Source organism: Heterodontus francisci, chromosome 36 (genome assembly GCF_036365525.1).
Source record: "Heterodontus francisci isolate sHetFra1 chromosome 36, sHetFra1.hap1, whole genome shotgun sequence".
Lineage (NCBI taxonomy): Eukaryota > Metazoa > Chordata > Chondrichthyes > Heterodontiformes > Heterodontidae > Heterodontus > Heterodontus francisci.
The window spans coordinates 28,143,625-28,157,279 of record NC_090406.1 but is presented as its reverse complement, the minus strand read 5'-3'; the positions used below and the strand labels follow the sequence as shown (position 1 = coordinate 28,157,279).

General features: G+C 41.8%; 1 protein-coding gene across 1 annotated transcript in view; it reads right to left on the bottom strand.

Moving 5' to 3' along the window:
• The window catches only part of adamts10 (ADAM metallopeptidase with thrombospondin type 1 motif, 10), a 202,042-nt gene that overhangs the window by 166,261 nt on the left and 22,126 nt on the right, over window positions 1-13,655 (bottom strand). Inside the window, exon 2 of the mRNA XM_068016396.1 lies at window positions 8,358-8,572. The gene's annotated coding sequence lies outside the window, so the exon portion shown is untranslated. The remainder of the gene's footprint in view (window positions 1-8,357; window positions 8,573-13,655) is intronic.

Sequence of the window (13,655 nt, the reverse complement as noted above, 5' to 3'; positions counted from 1 at the left end):
GAAATCTGAAATAAAAACAGAAAATGCTGGAAATACTCAGCAGGTCAGACACAGTATTGAAAGGTCATCGACCTGAAATGTTAACTCTGTTTCTCACTTCACAAATGCTGCCTGACCTGCTGAGTAATTCCAGCATTTTCTGTTTTTATTAGTGAGATTTAAATGTTCTGATGTACATTTAATTCTTTTGAAGTCATAGTAATTTATTTCCATTGTTTATTTTATCCTAGGTACCCAATATTACACCAATTACATTTGCAGTGCAAGCAAGGTAATTAGTTTACTAAATATAAAGACCTTATAAACTAGACTCCATTAACAGTTAATTCCTTACCTCGAGGACAAAGTTTTATTCCATCTAAATTAAAAAGATTGCAATATTCTTTGTATTAAAACTAAGTGGTGCATTTACTGGCTTTTTGTAATAAAGGTGGCAATATTGACAGTATTGGACAGTGAATTTTTTTCTACACTGTATTGAACAATAAGTGATCCTATATTAGAGCGCTGTATAAGTTACCCCAGAGCTGAGTACATCAGCACAAAACTTAATAAAATTGGGGTAGTTGCCTCCAGTCTTACATATTCATACATTCAACTGTACAAGGTACCAATTTACCAAATCTTAAACCAATATATGTTCTTCTGCAGTCTTTCACAATCTTTGCCACAATTTGCCAAGCCCCCCACCCTCACGCGCCCCCCTCTGCCGCCACCCACCACAGTTTGGCGGATTCACTAAATTTCAATATTGCCCCTTAAATTTCAAAATCAGATCATTTATGTGTATAAGTGTACAAAAAAATATTCAAAACAGATCTCGATAGAACATTATCATACATTCTTCCAGTCCAAGAAATTTCATTTACCTTTGTCTTTCTCCCCTCCAACCATTCTCCCAACCATATTGTTGCATTCCTGTTTTGTGTGCTACTATCTTTTTCTCAAATCTCTTTGATGGTAACTCATCAAATACTTTGTTGAAAGTCCACAGAAACAGCATCCACTGTGTTCCCTTTATCCATTCTCTCACTTACTTCTTCTAGAAGGTTGGTCAAACATGACTGTCTTAGTTCTTTACTAAAAGTGCTTAGTAACTTTATGCCCCATATTATAGACTCAAATAATTTAACAAATAAAACTTACTGATCTATGATTTCCTCATCTTATCCTTCTCGTTTTATTTCAAGAAGGGTATCACATTTGCCACCCTCAAGTCCTGGAGTATAATTTTCCTTTTCAGAGCCTCTACTTTTTTCTTCTTATCCTCGCTGATTGATCTACCTTACATTTGAGTACTACCTTAGTTTGGACAAATCAGAGTTTAGGCAGGGTGAAGGAAGGACAAGCATCGAAAAGGCATTGGAATAAGCAAGTGTGGAAGTAACAAAAACATTTAAAAAGTTTCAACAGCAGAGTGGCTGAGATAGAGTTAGGCAGGCAATTGTTGCTGAGGCGGAAGTGAGCGATCTTAGTGATAGGATGTGAGGTGTATAGTTCAGCTCAGGAATGATAAATACCCTAAGATTGCTAACAGTCTGATTCAATCTGAAAAAGTCTGGTTCTCGGGTGGTATAAAGGTATTGGTGGGGGCCAAAGATAATGGCTTCAGTCTTCAGTGTTGAGCTCCAGGAACCTGTGCCTATTCCAGGAATTGATGTCAGACAAAGAGTTTGGCAGCAGAAACACAACCGAGGGAAGCATGATAAATGTCAAAAATGTATTACAATTGTAACTGCAGCATACAAAATTTGAGCAAAGTGATTCATTAACTAGTTCAAGAAGCCAGTTTTATAAGCCACGTCCTATGTGCATTGGTAACTGCTGTAATAGAGAAATTGGGGAAAATCTTTGGTGGAAGTCTATTCCTGATAAAGCAAATCATTTCTTAACTCTAAAAGTTGGGAATTATCCAATAATTTGAATATAAATAACAGCACAGTGGGAATTTAGTGCTAAAAACATGGAATCGTCAGATAATTCAAATCAAGTGCCTTTCAATTAAAAGTGGAATGTTGCAAGCTATGACAGTAAAAGAACGCGGTGCAGAAGAAAATTCCATAGGGAAAGCCACCATCTTACTTCACATTGCTCTTTAGTATAAAGGCTAATGTTCAGAGCTGAAAATGTGGAGCAGCAATGAACTCCTTCCAGAAATGAAACAGCTATCATTAACCAGCTATGGCAGATGTGCTCAGGAGGCAGAGGCAGCAAGATGTGAACCTGCTAAGTTTGGAGAATGGTGCAGGTCTGTGGTAATGTATTGTTAGATATTCAATGATTTGCACTGTACATTATATTAACTCACTGTGATACCAACTGGAAGATGAACTAGCACATATACACACACACAATACAGAAGAAGCTAATGAGCGGAATTTTAAAAATGAAGGGACCTGTAATGGGTCAGGAACCCATTGGACTCTTCAGCAGACACTGCCAAGGCTCTTTATCCAAGCCACTGCATTAGCATCCCACTTCTGGGTTCCCCCACCAATCAGGAAGGGTGGACGGAATCAAGCACTGGAACTGTCAAAGGGCGGCACAGTGGCGCAGTGGTTAGCACCGCAGCCTCACAGCTCCAGCGACCCGGGTTCAATTCTGGGTACTGCCTGTGTGGAGTTTGCAAGTTCTCCCTGTGTCTGCGTGGGTTTCCTCTGGGTGCTCCGGTTTCTTCCCACAGCCAAAAGACTTGCAGGTTGATAGGTAAATTGGCCATTATAAATTGCCCCTAGTATAGGTAGGTGGTAGGGGAATATAAGGACAGGTGAGGATGTGGTAGGAATGTGGGATTAGTATAAATGGGTGGTTAATGGTCGGCACAGACTCGGTGGGCCGAAGGGCCTGTTTCAGTGCTGTATCTCTAAAATCTAAATCTAAAATCTAATTAAAGGGACCCCTGCATGCATTAGAATGGCTCACCTGCTCATGGATTTTTCAGTCTACAACAACCACAGGAATTGAGAGGAGACCTGGGAAGGCTGCCTCCCACTCGCCGACCCCCCCCCTCCCCTCACCCACTCCCCACCTCGGGCGTCTCACTCTCACCTGGAGGTCATGCTTTGGGATCTGAGGGGCTGCAGTGAGGTGAGCTCTCCCAAGGACAGGAGGGAAAGGACAACCTCTCCAACCAAGCAGGCATTGATGGAAATGGCTGAAGAGGTTAGCAGCAGAAGTGTGGTCCCTCCAACCTGGAGACAGTGCACCAAGAGGATCCAGGACCGCAAGAGGGCTGTAAAGGTGAGTGGCTTAAAACTCTCAGATGCCAAGCCCCACACTCTGCCTTTCCTAGCATTCTCCTGCACAGCACTCCTCAGGATAATACACCTTGTACCTCCACTCATTCATCTCTGTCCAGGTACCTCACAGTCCCATCTGAACAGTCCACACTCACACTCACCCTCATCCTATTGCCTTCTCACATCCATGCCTCCCACTCATCCTCCGCAAATGTTGCCCTTCCCTGCTATCCACACAAGCCAACATTAACATCCATTACTCTCTGCTTTCTCTCCTTGCAGGACAAGAGAGCATACAACTTCAGGGAGAGGCAGAGACCCCTGGGGTGGCCCTCCAGTGACAAGTACCTTGACAGACCTGGCAATGCGTGCCTACCTGTCCCACTGGGAATGACATCTTGTTCCAGAAAACTGCAGATGTCAGCAATGGCCTGTCATGATGGCCTGGGCCTCGTGAGGCCCTGGTGCTCACACATGTCGAAACAGCTGATATTCTGCCTGTAGACCCTGCATTGAGGTCCTGCCTCCTTCAAGCTGGATCTCTGTGTCTGTTCCCTCTGCCCTGGGGAGTGGCATGTGGCTGAGAAGAAGGCTGGTGCTGGTGTTGCTCCTGCTGCTGCTGTTGGTGCTCGTCTTGCTCTTCATCAGAGGTGCTAGGTGGAGCTGCATAAGCTGCTCCCATACTGTGGTGAAGACTGGCAGCAGGGAGGTGCAGCTGAAGGTGAAGTGACTTCCAATAAGTTGGCAATCACATGTCAAGCACTGAAAGCACTCTCTGAGAAGGAGTGCTGTGAACAGCTGCCTCTCACCTGGCCATGGCTGCAGCTCTTCAGTTTCACTGATCAAAGGCTTCGCAGCCTGTCAGTTCACTAAAGTAACACTCCCATTGTGCACTCACCTTGGTGACCGTCGTGAGTTCTACACAGCTTGGGAATTAGCTCCGCTGCCTGTTAAATCCAGAACCTTTGTTTAAAATAGAACTTAAATGCTCGTTAGAATATTTAAATACCTTACCCAACAGCTGCATGGGGTGGGGGAGCTCAGTGGTACAGACCAAACATTATGTGTACCTTCACAGAGGCTGCTAAAGCACCAGGATTGTACTGAGGTGTCATTTGCCTTCCTGCACACTTCAAAGGGTGATGGTCTGGGTAATGTAAAAGAGCTTAACATGCCATCGCCCATGAGTGATACTGAGAATAACTTTTTCAATGGTAGACTACGATGTAGACAAGTGGCAATATCCTTGGTGGCATCTGCAGTGGGGACCTCAGCTATGTAGGATATAGACACAGTAGCCACATCTCTGAAACCTAAAAAATGCCCACTGTCCTGCGATCACGCAGGTTAATGGGCTCCAGTAAGAGATATCCTCCAGCAGTGATCATGTGTCGTGGGCCATAGGAGCAGCTAAGTGGAACTCATGTCAGCAGCAGTTCGGTTCCAACATGTAGCTCTGTCCCAGCACTGAGCCTACAAGGACTATATATTGCAAAACAGACTACTGACACGTATATTAAGGTATATTACCGTATACACGTATATTAAGAAATACAGGGCTGCATTTTATCGGCTTACCGCCGTTCTCGGCGGCAAGCTTGAAAGAAGGCACGGCGCATGTGTGACTTGTGCGCCGCTGAGCCCCCATGATATTTCGCGCGGGGGCTCATTTAAATTGGAGGGGGCGGAATAGTCGCCCCGATGACGTAGAGGGGGCGGCCGGTCCATCCCCGGCATTGGCGTTTGGTGGCACCACACAGGCTCCAGTGCCATTTTTAAAGGGGTACAAGCCCTTACCGGCAATTAAAATTTTTAAAGAGAACAGAACATTTAATTTAAATAAAAACAGTCAGTTAAACATTAAAGCCCCTCTTCCACCACCCCCCCCCCACCCCCAAATGATCAAACAAGATATTTATTTCCCTCTTCTCCGCAAAAAAACATTTTCTTTGGTACGGACCTTTCAGCCCCAAATTTTATAATCTTTGCCCTTAAACCCTTCCCACAATCCTCTCAGCCAATGGAAACAGTTTTCCCCGCTTCCCCCCCGGCCCTGAAAATTTCACTCTACCACCCCTTCCCTCCCCTCCCCACCAGTGTCACACCTCGGAACTCTGAATGACATGGGAGTTCCGGCTGGTGGCCAGAATATTGGCGTGGGATGGCTGTCGCTACCAGGTAAGTCCTTATTCTTTAAATGTAATATCATTTGCATATTCAGATGAAGGCTCCACTGCTGAGCAGCAGGGGGGGACCGCACCGAGGCCTCGCCATCGGCGGTAAAATGCAGCGGGGCCTTCCTGGCGCCAGCAGTCATGGCGGGTCTCTCCCGGAAGAAGTTTCCAGGCAACCCCCGCCACAACCCCCGACCTCGGAGGGCTGGTAAAATTCAGCACACTTTGTTTTTTTAATGTCCTATGCAGCTCTCCAATCACCTCCTAGTACTAGTAGTGCAACTGAGATGTATTTTTTATTCAGCACATCAAGTACAAAAACAATCACAGTACAGAAGAGGCAAACACAAGAGAAACACACTGCTGCCTGACTGACTAAAACTAATTCAACTCTGATTCTTTCATTGTACAGAAGAAGAAAACATCCCTTGTTCATTAGTCAAAGATGCCTCCTGCATTATGCTGTTATTGGTGCCTGCAACAGCCTTATGACATTAAAGGTGAGGGAAGAGATTACCTTCACTGGCACAACATTGCAGATTACTGACTGTAAATGCAGTTCTTCATTGACTAAGTGGCACACTTCAGTCATAGTCTCCCTTGTAGGGCTGAGCCTTAACCCCATGCCCTGCTATCTGACACTGTAATGGTACACCTTAGAGCAATACTTGCTGGAAGTCTGATATCTTCTGCTTTCCCAGGCCATTGCCTCCAACTCTACTTTTGATATAACTGCAAAGGCATGCCTTCCGACCAAAAAAAAACTTGTGTGTGTTGGTCACTTATGTTACTGGTATACTACTACTATGAATTCTATTCTCTTGTTGAACTCATTAATTACAGTTCTGATGTGGGTGAATTTTTGATTTGGCTGCAGTTTCCAGAATGCTGTTTAAGTTCATAATTTTTGGCCCTTATAGATGAAAGTCAGCTTTGCCTCACTTTTCTTTGCTAATATTCATTAGCCCATTTTTGGAGGAGTAGGAAGTCCCAGAGCAGCACCAAACATGGAGAAATAGTGCATTAGAGCTGTTTTCCAACAGTACATGCCATTTTACTCACGTCTTCTTTTGATAAAATTGACAAATTACAGCCCATGATATCTTAAACTGAAGTTAATTACATTTGGGGAAAGCTAATTAGCTTGCATTTACAGGACATGGGGAACTTTGTGTAGACACAAATTTATTTTTCCGCCCAAGGAATCTGCCACATAGATATAATTCATAGAAATTGCATACTCCACAATTAAATTCAAACTATGTGCCATGTACAACATTCTAAAACACACCTCATTACAGACAATTTTAAAACTGCAATTGTTGATAAGTATGCAATGAAAAAGGAAAATCTTTACAATGGTGATGATCTGAACACAAATTAAAAGATGATCAGAACACAGATTAAAAAAGTCATTTAATTTGGCCCAAGCTAATTGAATGTCCCTTTTCCAATTGGAATTGTGGGTATACTGTAGTGTGTTTAGTCTTGGCTGTATTTGAAGACTGACACCTTGAATAACCTTTTGTTATGAGCATTTTGCCACAAAGTCAGAAGCATAGACCCCCCTAGACATCGCCTTTCCAGAACTGCTGGTAACTGTTACAGGCAAAGATGAACTCATGTATCTCATCTCCATAAAAACAAGCTTAAAAAAAGTCTAGACAAGCGTATTCCTGAATTATATTTAGAAATCATGTTTATATAACTAAAAAGTAATAGTAGACACTGAAAAGACCTGAAGAAAAATTATCATAATGGTAAATAACTTGGAACAACACATTTACAGACAAAACTGTGTTAAGTCCCAGCTGGTGGCTGGCAGCCAGCTGTATCTGAAGGTAATGGGGAGCAGATGGAGAAATAATTTGTCTGAAAAGGCAAGTTCCAAGAGGCCTCCTAGAGAATGAAGTGGAAATTGGGCTTTTTTTTTTAGTATTTTTGTAAAGATGTGCAGGGTTTTTCAAAGATAATAATTTGTTTGAACATTCACTCCAGAATACATATCTCACCATCATGCTCTAAAACACAACTAAAGGGCATTTATTTGTGGAACCTGTACTTTTAAAACACATTTTGTCTTTGCGCTTTTATATTTCTTAGAATTATATATAAATTTGTAAGCATTAGATAGAGAAAATATTAAATACTTGAAATGCTGCTACTTTACATACGTTTAAGTACCATCTCAATAAAATCACTCCAATGTGCAGATTAAATTTCAGATTGAGATTTGTGAATCTCTATTTTCAATTCACATAGAAGGCATTACATTCCAGGACAATGTGTCAAGAGCTAAATTGTACGACTAGCCTTTTAGGAATATTTCAGTAGTAGTTTCATGTTATAATATATATAAAATTAAAAAAAATACTCTTCGACCTATTCCCAGACAGGCGTATGAAATGTTTGGCACAAGTTAAACGTGACCCAGACTACCTGGCTTTCTGCCACTGAAGTGCTTGCCGGTTGCCTGAACGCATTTGCAGAATTACAAACAAAAAGTGAATACTGGTCTATTTAGGGTTTTTTTGTTGTTGCTCCTTTTCAACAGCTAACGAGCTCCGATTGACTTTGAGAATTAATGAAAAGGACTATTGTATAATGCTGGTCATAAACTTCATAGGTACAATCAATAAGAACAGGCAGATGTGCCGCAAATCTCCATTATTAAAAGGCACCTGAATTCCTATTTTGAAAGGGAAGCGTGGCACGGTTTTTAAATTCTCTAATCATCTGACAGCATTGCATCTTCACTTATGTAATGTAACGAAACTATTGAAATGACAGACTAATGTTAAAAATACAATCAGCAAGTGTCGCGACGTCGACTTTCGAACAAACAGCAAGCTAATTGCAGTTTATAGAAAGGTATGAATTGACACTGTAATATTCTGACATGAATAAATGTTGAGATTTAATTGGACAGCACGACATACTCCACCTTTTTGGCGTCTCTTGGTTCTTCCAGTCCAAGTATTGTTTGAAGCTTCTCTTCAGGTTTGTCAAGTTTCAGAGGGTTGAACTGATCTCACTGCTGCTCACACACTGAAGATTTGCTAGGAGACTTCCATGGAACACGCAGTTAAGGCAGTCAGCAGCAATGAAGGGGTCCGCCTAGTGTGGAAATGGTTCCTTCACATCCTTAATCCCTGACAACTTTAAATAAACCACATTTAACGTAATGACGTCACGAGAACAACACTAAAATCTTTCACAGGCGACTTTTTGCCCCCTTTGTATTTGACTAATCCATTTGGTGTTTTTTTTTTACCACTAACTTCAACAATAAGGCTTTTTAACCCTAAATTATTTCACTGAGGGATACCTTACAAAGAGCAGTTATTTAGTGGACCATGCTGTCTTATAGAAAGACTTGCATTTACATAGCGCCTTTTTCACGACCTCAGGATGTCCCAAAGAGCTTTGTAACCAATGAAGTACTTTCGAAGTATAGTCACTGTTGTAATGTAGGAATTATGGCAGCAAATTTACACACAAGATCCCTATGAATAACAATGAGATAATCTGTTTTAGTTATGTTGGTTAAGAGTAAAAAAAAATTGCTTTTCTTCGAAATAGTGCCATGGGATTTTTTTTACATCAACCTGAGAGGGCAGAAGCATGTTGCTGATGACAATCTGTACTTTGAAGTCCAGTAAATGCAATATCATGAGTTTTACAATGTTCGTACTTTTGGTATTATATTGAATGAAGAAAGAAACATTAGTATGTACTTTTTGTTTTACTTACAGTATGACTTGATTTAATTCACTTTATGCAGTTCTGTTGTAAACAAATCTTTAACAAGATCAGGGTATATAACATATGTTTAAAATATTATAATAAGGATGCATGCTTCATTAAAAAAAATCACATAAGGATTGCTTATAGAAACTACAATGTTAAAATCTCCAGTAATTTGCTACATTTCCCTGTAATGCCTGTAGGTGGTGACCTAACAGGATTGCCAATATTAATTTGATCTATGACCTGTAATGGCTCCCTATAACACCAACACTTGGTACTGTATTATCTTTTCCATATAAATCACTCAAAATATTTCCTCTGCCATTTTTCTCAGTAACTGAAATTTCTAATCTCCAAAATAAGGTTTCAAACAGAATTAGAATTTTACATAATTCACAATGGCATGATTTAAGTGTACTAATTAGATAGCCCTTTGTGTCATTTAATGCCTTCATTAATATTTTTACTTGAAAATCTCAGTCAGTTCTAAAAGCCTGGACTCCAACTGGATTTTTTTGTCCCAGAAGAATTGGAGATTCTGTACATCTTGAGCATGTGCAGAGAGCAGGATTGCACAGCATGCATCAGCTAGTTACTGAGTCGAGGTAACAAGTGCATCCTCTCCTCCTATGAGCACTTGATTTTCTATGCTTTTTCCAAAAGATAAACAAATTGGAGCTTTAATTTTCAATAGTTTATTTCAGCTGTGGCTCACCATTCAAATATTACCATCTACACCTTTTCTATTGTGAACTGCTTACTTAGACAATGTCTGTGATTAACAGTACATGTAGTTCCTTTGTTGGAATAGAGTGCTGTTCACGACCTCAGGATGTCCCAAAACACTTCACAGCAAATAAAGTACTTCTGTAGTGGCATTGCCATTCTAATATAAGAAGTGTGGCAGCCAATTTTCACACAGCCGGGTGTCACAACAGCAATGAGATAATGACCAGATAATCTTTCCTGGTGATGTTGGTTGAGGAATAAGTATGAGCTAGGACACCAAGGAGAACTACTTGGCCCTTCTTTGAAATGGTGCCATGGGTTCTTTTAAATCACCTGGAAAGCCAGATGGGGCCTCAGTTTAACATCTCATGCGAAAGATGCCACTTCTAACACTGCAGCACACCCTCAGTACAGCACTGAAGTGTCAGCCTAGATTTTGTGCTCAAGACTCTGGGGTAGGACTTTAACCTACAACCTTTTGCCTTGGAGGCAAGATTGCTACCGACTGAGCTATGGCTGACACAAAAAAAGACAAAATTATTTATCAAGAATGTAATTTATTGTCTTACGAAAAGTATTGAAGCTAATTTAAACCCAACTGAAAGATAAATTTGAATTACTGCATCCCTGATTTTCTGTTGTCCTGCTGTTAATCTGTGCTTTATTTTGGTTGCACATTCAATTTTAAAAAACTTTCCATTCTGAGTCATTTTTGGGGGCAAGAGTTTTTTTTTATTAATTATAAATGTTGGAAAACTGTAAATAATGAACCTTTGAGCAGTTAATGAGGTCACTTTTATTAAATTTATGTTTATTAAAGTCAAGAGAATCTATGATAGTGCACGAAATGCTTTAAGAAAGGAATATAAAAGACAAAAAATAGCTAAGAGGTGGGAAAGCAGTGGTGTTGGAATTTGATGGTGTAGAAGGATTTACCGGTAGGTCAGGACTGCAGAATGTTATGATGGAATACAGTGGTGGGATGGTGCCCAATGGTCTGAAAGGGGCCAAGGGCAATTTGCAACTCATTCTTCTAGCCCTTCCTCCCCCACATGACTGCTAAAAGGTGTCTCCCCAGTACTTCCAAAACCCTTTCCCATTTCTTCTGGATGCTAGGACTCTTCTCTCCAAAATTTTACCCACCATTCTCGGATCCCAAAATGACTTCTCAGTGCTCCCTGTTACCAGGCCATCTGCAATTCTCCAGGATCTCAATACCCCTCTCCCAGTTATCCCTGGACTTCCCCAGATCCCCTTCCCCACTTACATTGTTTATCCAATGCTTGCAGAACTCCAAGGCGCCTCTCTTGGCACTCCCAGGCACTGCGATCCACACTCAAATTGAGGCTCTATTGCAGTTTTCTATACCACAAGCCTTGTAACCAGTGCTCCTAAATGCCAGAGAAATGGTAATGCTGATACATCTGTATTCTTGATAATACTACTTGGCATAAGATATCTTTTCTTATAAACCCCAAACCTATTTTATTGACAGTCTTGTGTACAACTGTACTTTGTATACACACTAGCCTTACTTGCTTTATCATAGTAAGGATCTATCCTTGGCCCCCTCCTATTTCTACATGCTGCCTCTGGTGACATCATCCAAAAACACAGCATAATTTTCCACATCTGCGCTGACGACACCCAGCTTTACCTCACCACCTCTCTCATCTCTCCACTGTCTCTAGATTGTGACATTGCTCATCTGACACCCAGTACTGGATCAGCAGAAATTTCCTCCAACTAAATATTGGGAAGACCAAAGCCATTGTCTTTGGTCCCCACCACAAACTCTGTTCCCTAGCCACTGACTCAATCCTTCTCCCTGGCAACTGTCTGAAGCTGAACCAGACTGTTCACAAACTTGCTGTCATATTTGACCTTGAGATGAGCTACCGACCATGTTTCCATGCCATCACTAAGACTGCCTTCATAACATCACCCGACTCCACCCCTGCCTCAGCTGACCTGCTGCTGAAACTCTCATCCATGCCTTTGTTCCCTCGAGACTCAACTATTGCAACACATTCCTGGCTGGCCTCCCATCTTCCACCTTCCATAAATGTAAGGTCATCCAAAACTCTGCAGCCCATATGCTGACTCTCACCAAGTTCCATTCACCCATCACGCCTATACTCGCTGATACATATTGGCTCCTAGTTAAGCAAAGTCTCAATTTTAAAATTCTTATCCTTATTTTCAAATCCCTTCATGGCCTTGGCCCTCTCTGTCTCTGTAACCTCCTCAAAGCACTAAAATCCTCTGAGATATCTGCACTCACCCAATTCTGGCCTCTTGTGAGTCCCTGATTTTAATTGCTGAGCCATTGGCAGCTGTGCCTTCAGCAGCCGAGGACCTAAACTCTGGAATTCCTTCCTCCTTTAAGACACTCCTTAAAACTTACCTCTTTAGCCTTTTGGTCATATGTGGCTCTGTGTCAAATTTTGTTTGCTAATGTTCCTGTGAAGAGCCTTGGGATGTTTGACTATGCTAAAGGCGCTATATAAATGCAAGTTGTTATATATTGAAATTGATTCATATCTGCCAATGTTATCCAACATATGCACAGTTCATCTAGAATATTGAAGCTTGTAGGTCTGCAAACCATAGGTGGTACTGCTGCATCTCTTAGTTCAAACCTTCTTGCTGCCCAATTAAAAGTACCACCCTGCGTTGCTGCTACTTGCCTCCATCCTGCTTCCTGCTCAGCCCCTCTCCTGGCTCCAATTCCCCCCTGCTTCTTGAATTCCCACTACTCCTGTTACACTTCTATCCCCTAAGTCCCTACAGCCTAGATTTCCCAACACATCCGTTTCTTCTGACATCCCCCACATCGTGCTGCTGGGGCTGAGGCTGATGTCAGCGTATTCTGTTTAATGGCCATGGCATGTTTGCCTGCCACTTTCCACTTCTTCTATACCATAAACTTATGATCATCCAAAACTCTGCAGTCCATATGCCTGTTCACCATCTCAAAGGCACAAGTCGGAAGTGTGATGGAATACTCTCCACATGCCTGGATGGGTGCAGCTGCAACAACATTCAAGAAACTCGACACCATCCAGGACAAAGCAGACCACTTGATTTGCCCCCCATCCACAAACATTCACTCTCTCCACCACTGATCATAATGACAGCAGTGTGTACCATCTACAAGATGCACTACAGTAACTCACCAAGGTTCCTTCGACAGCACCTTCCAAACCTGCGACCTCTACCACCTAGAAGGACAAGGGCAGCAGATTCATGGGAAGACCACCACCTGTAAGTTGCCCTCCAAGCCACACGCCATCCTGACTGGAACTATATTGCCATTTCTTCACTGTCGGTAGGTTAAAATCCTGGAACTCCCTTCCTAACAGCACTGTGTTCCTACACCCCAAGGACTGCAGCGGTTCTCGAAGGCAGCTCACTACCACTTTCTCAAGGGCAATTAGGGATGCGCAATAACTGCTGGCCTAGCCAGTGATGCCCACATCCCATGAATGAATAAAAAAAATACAGTGATGAAGCAGAATCCATAACAGCTTTTCAAAAGGGAACTGGATAAATAATTAAAAATAAAAATTTAGAGGTGTTCCAGGTAAGGGTAGGGAATTGAGACTATGTGAGTAGCTCTTAATGAAGAGCTGACACAGGCACAAGGAACTGAATGTCATTGTCTGCCATAACATTCTATGATACTACTCTATGAACTATAATCAAGTTTTTAATGGTCATTTGTAGCCCATTCTAATGCCATGTAAATGCAGCTGTTCAG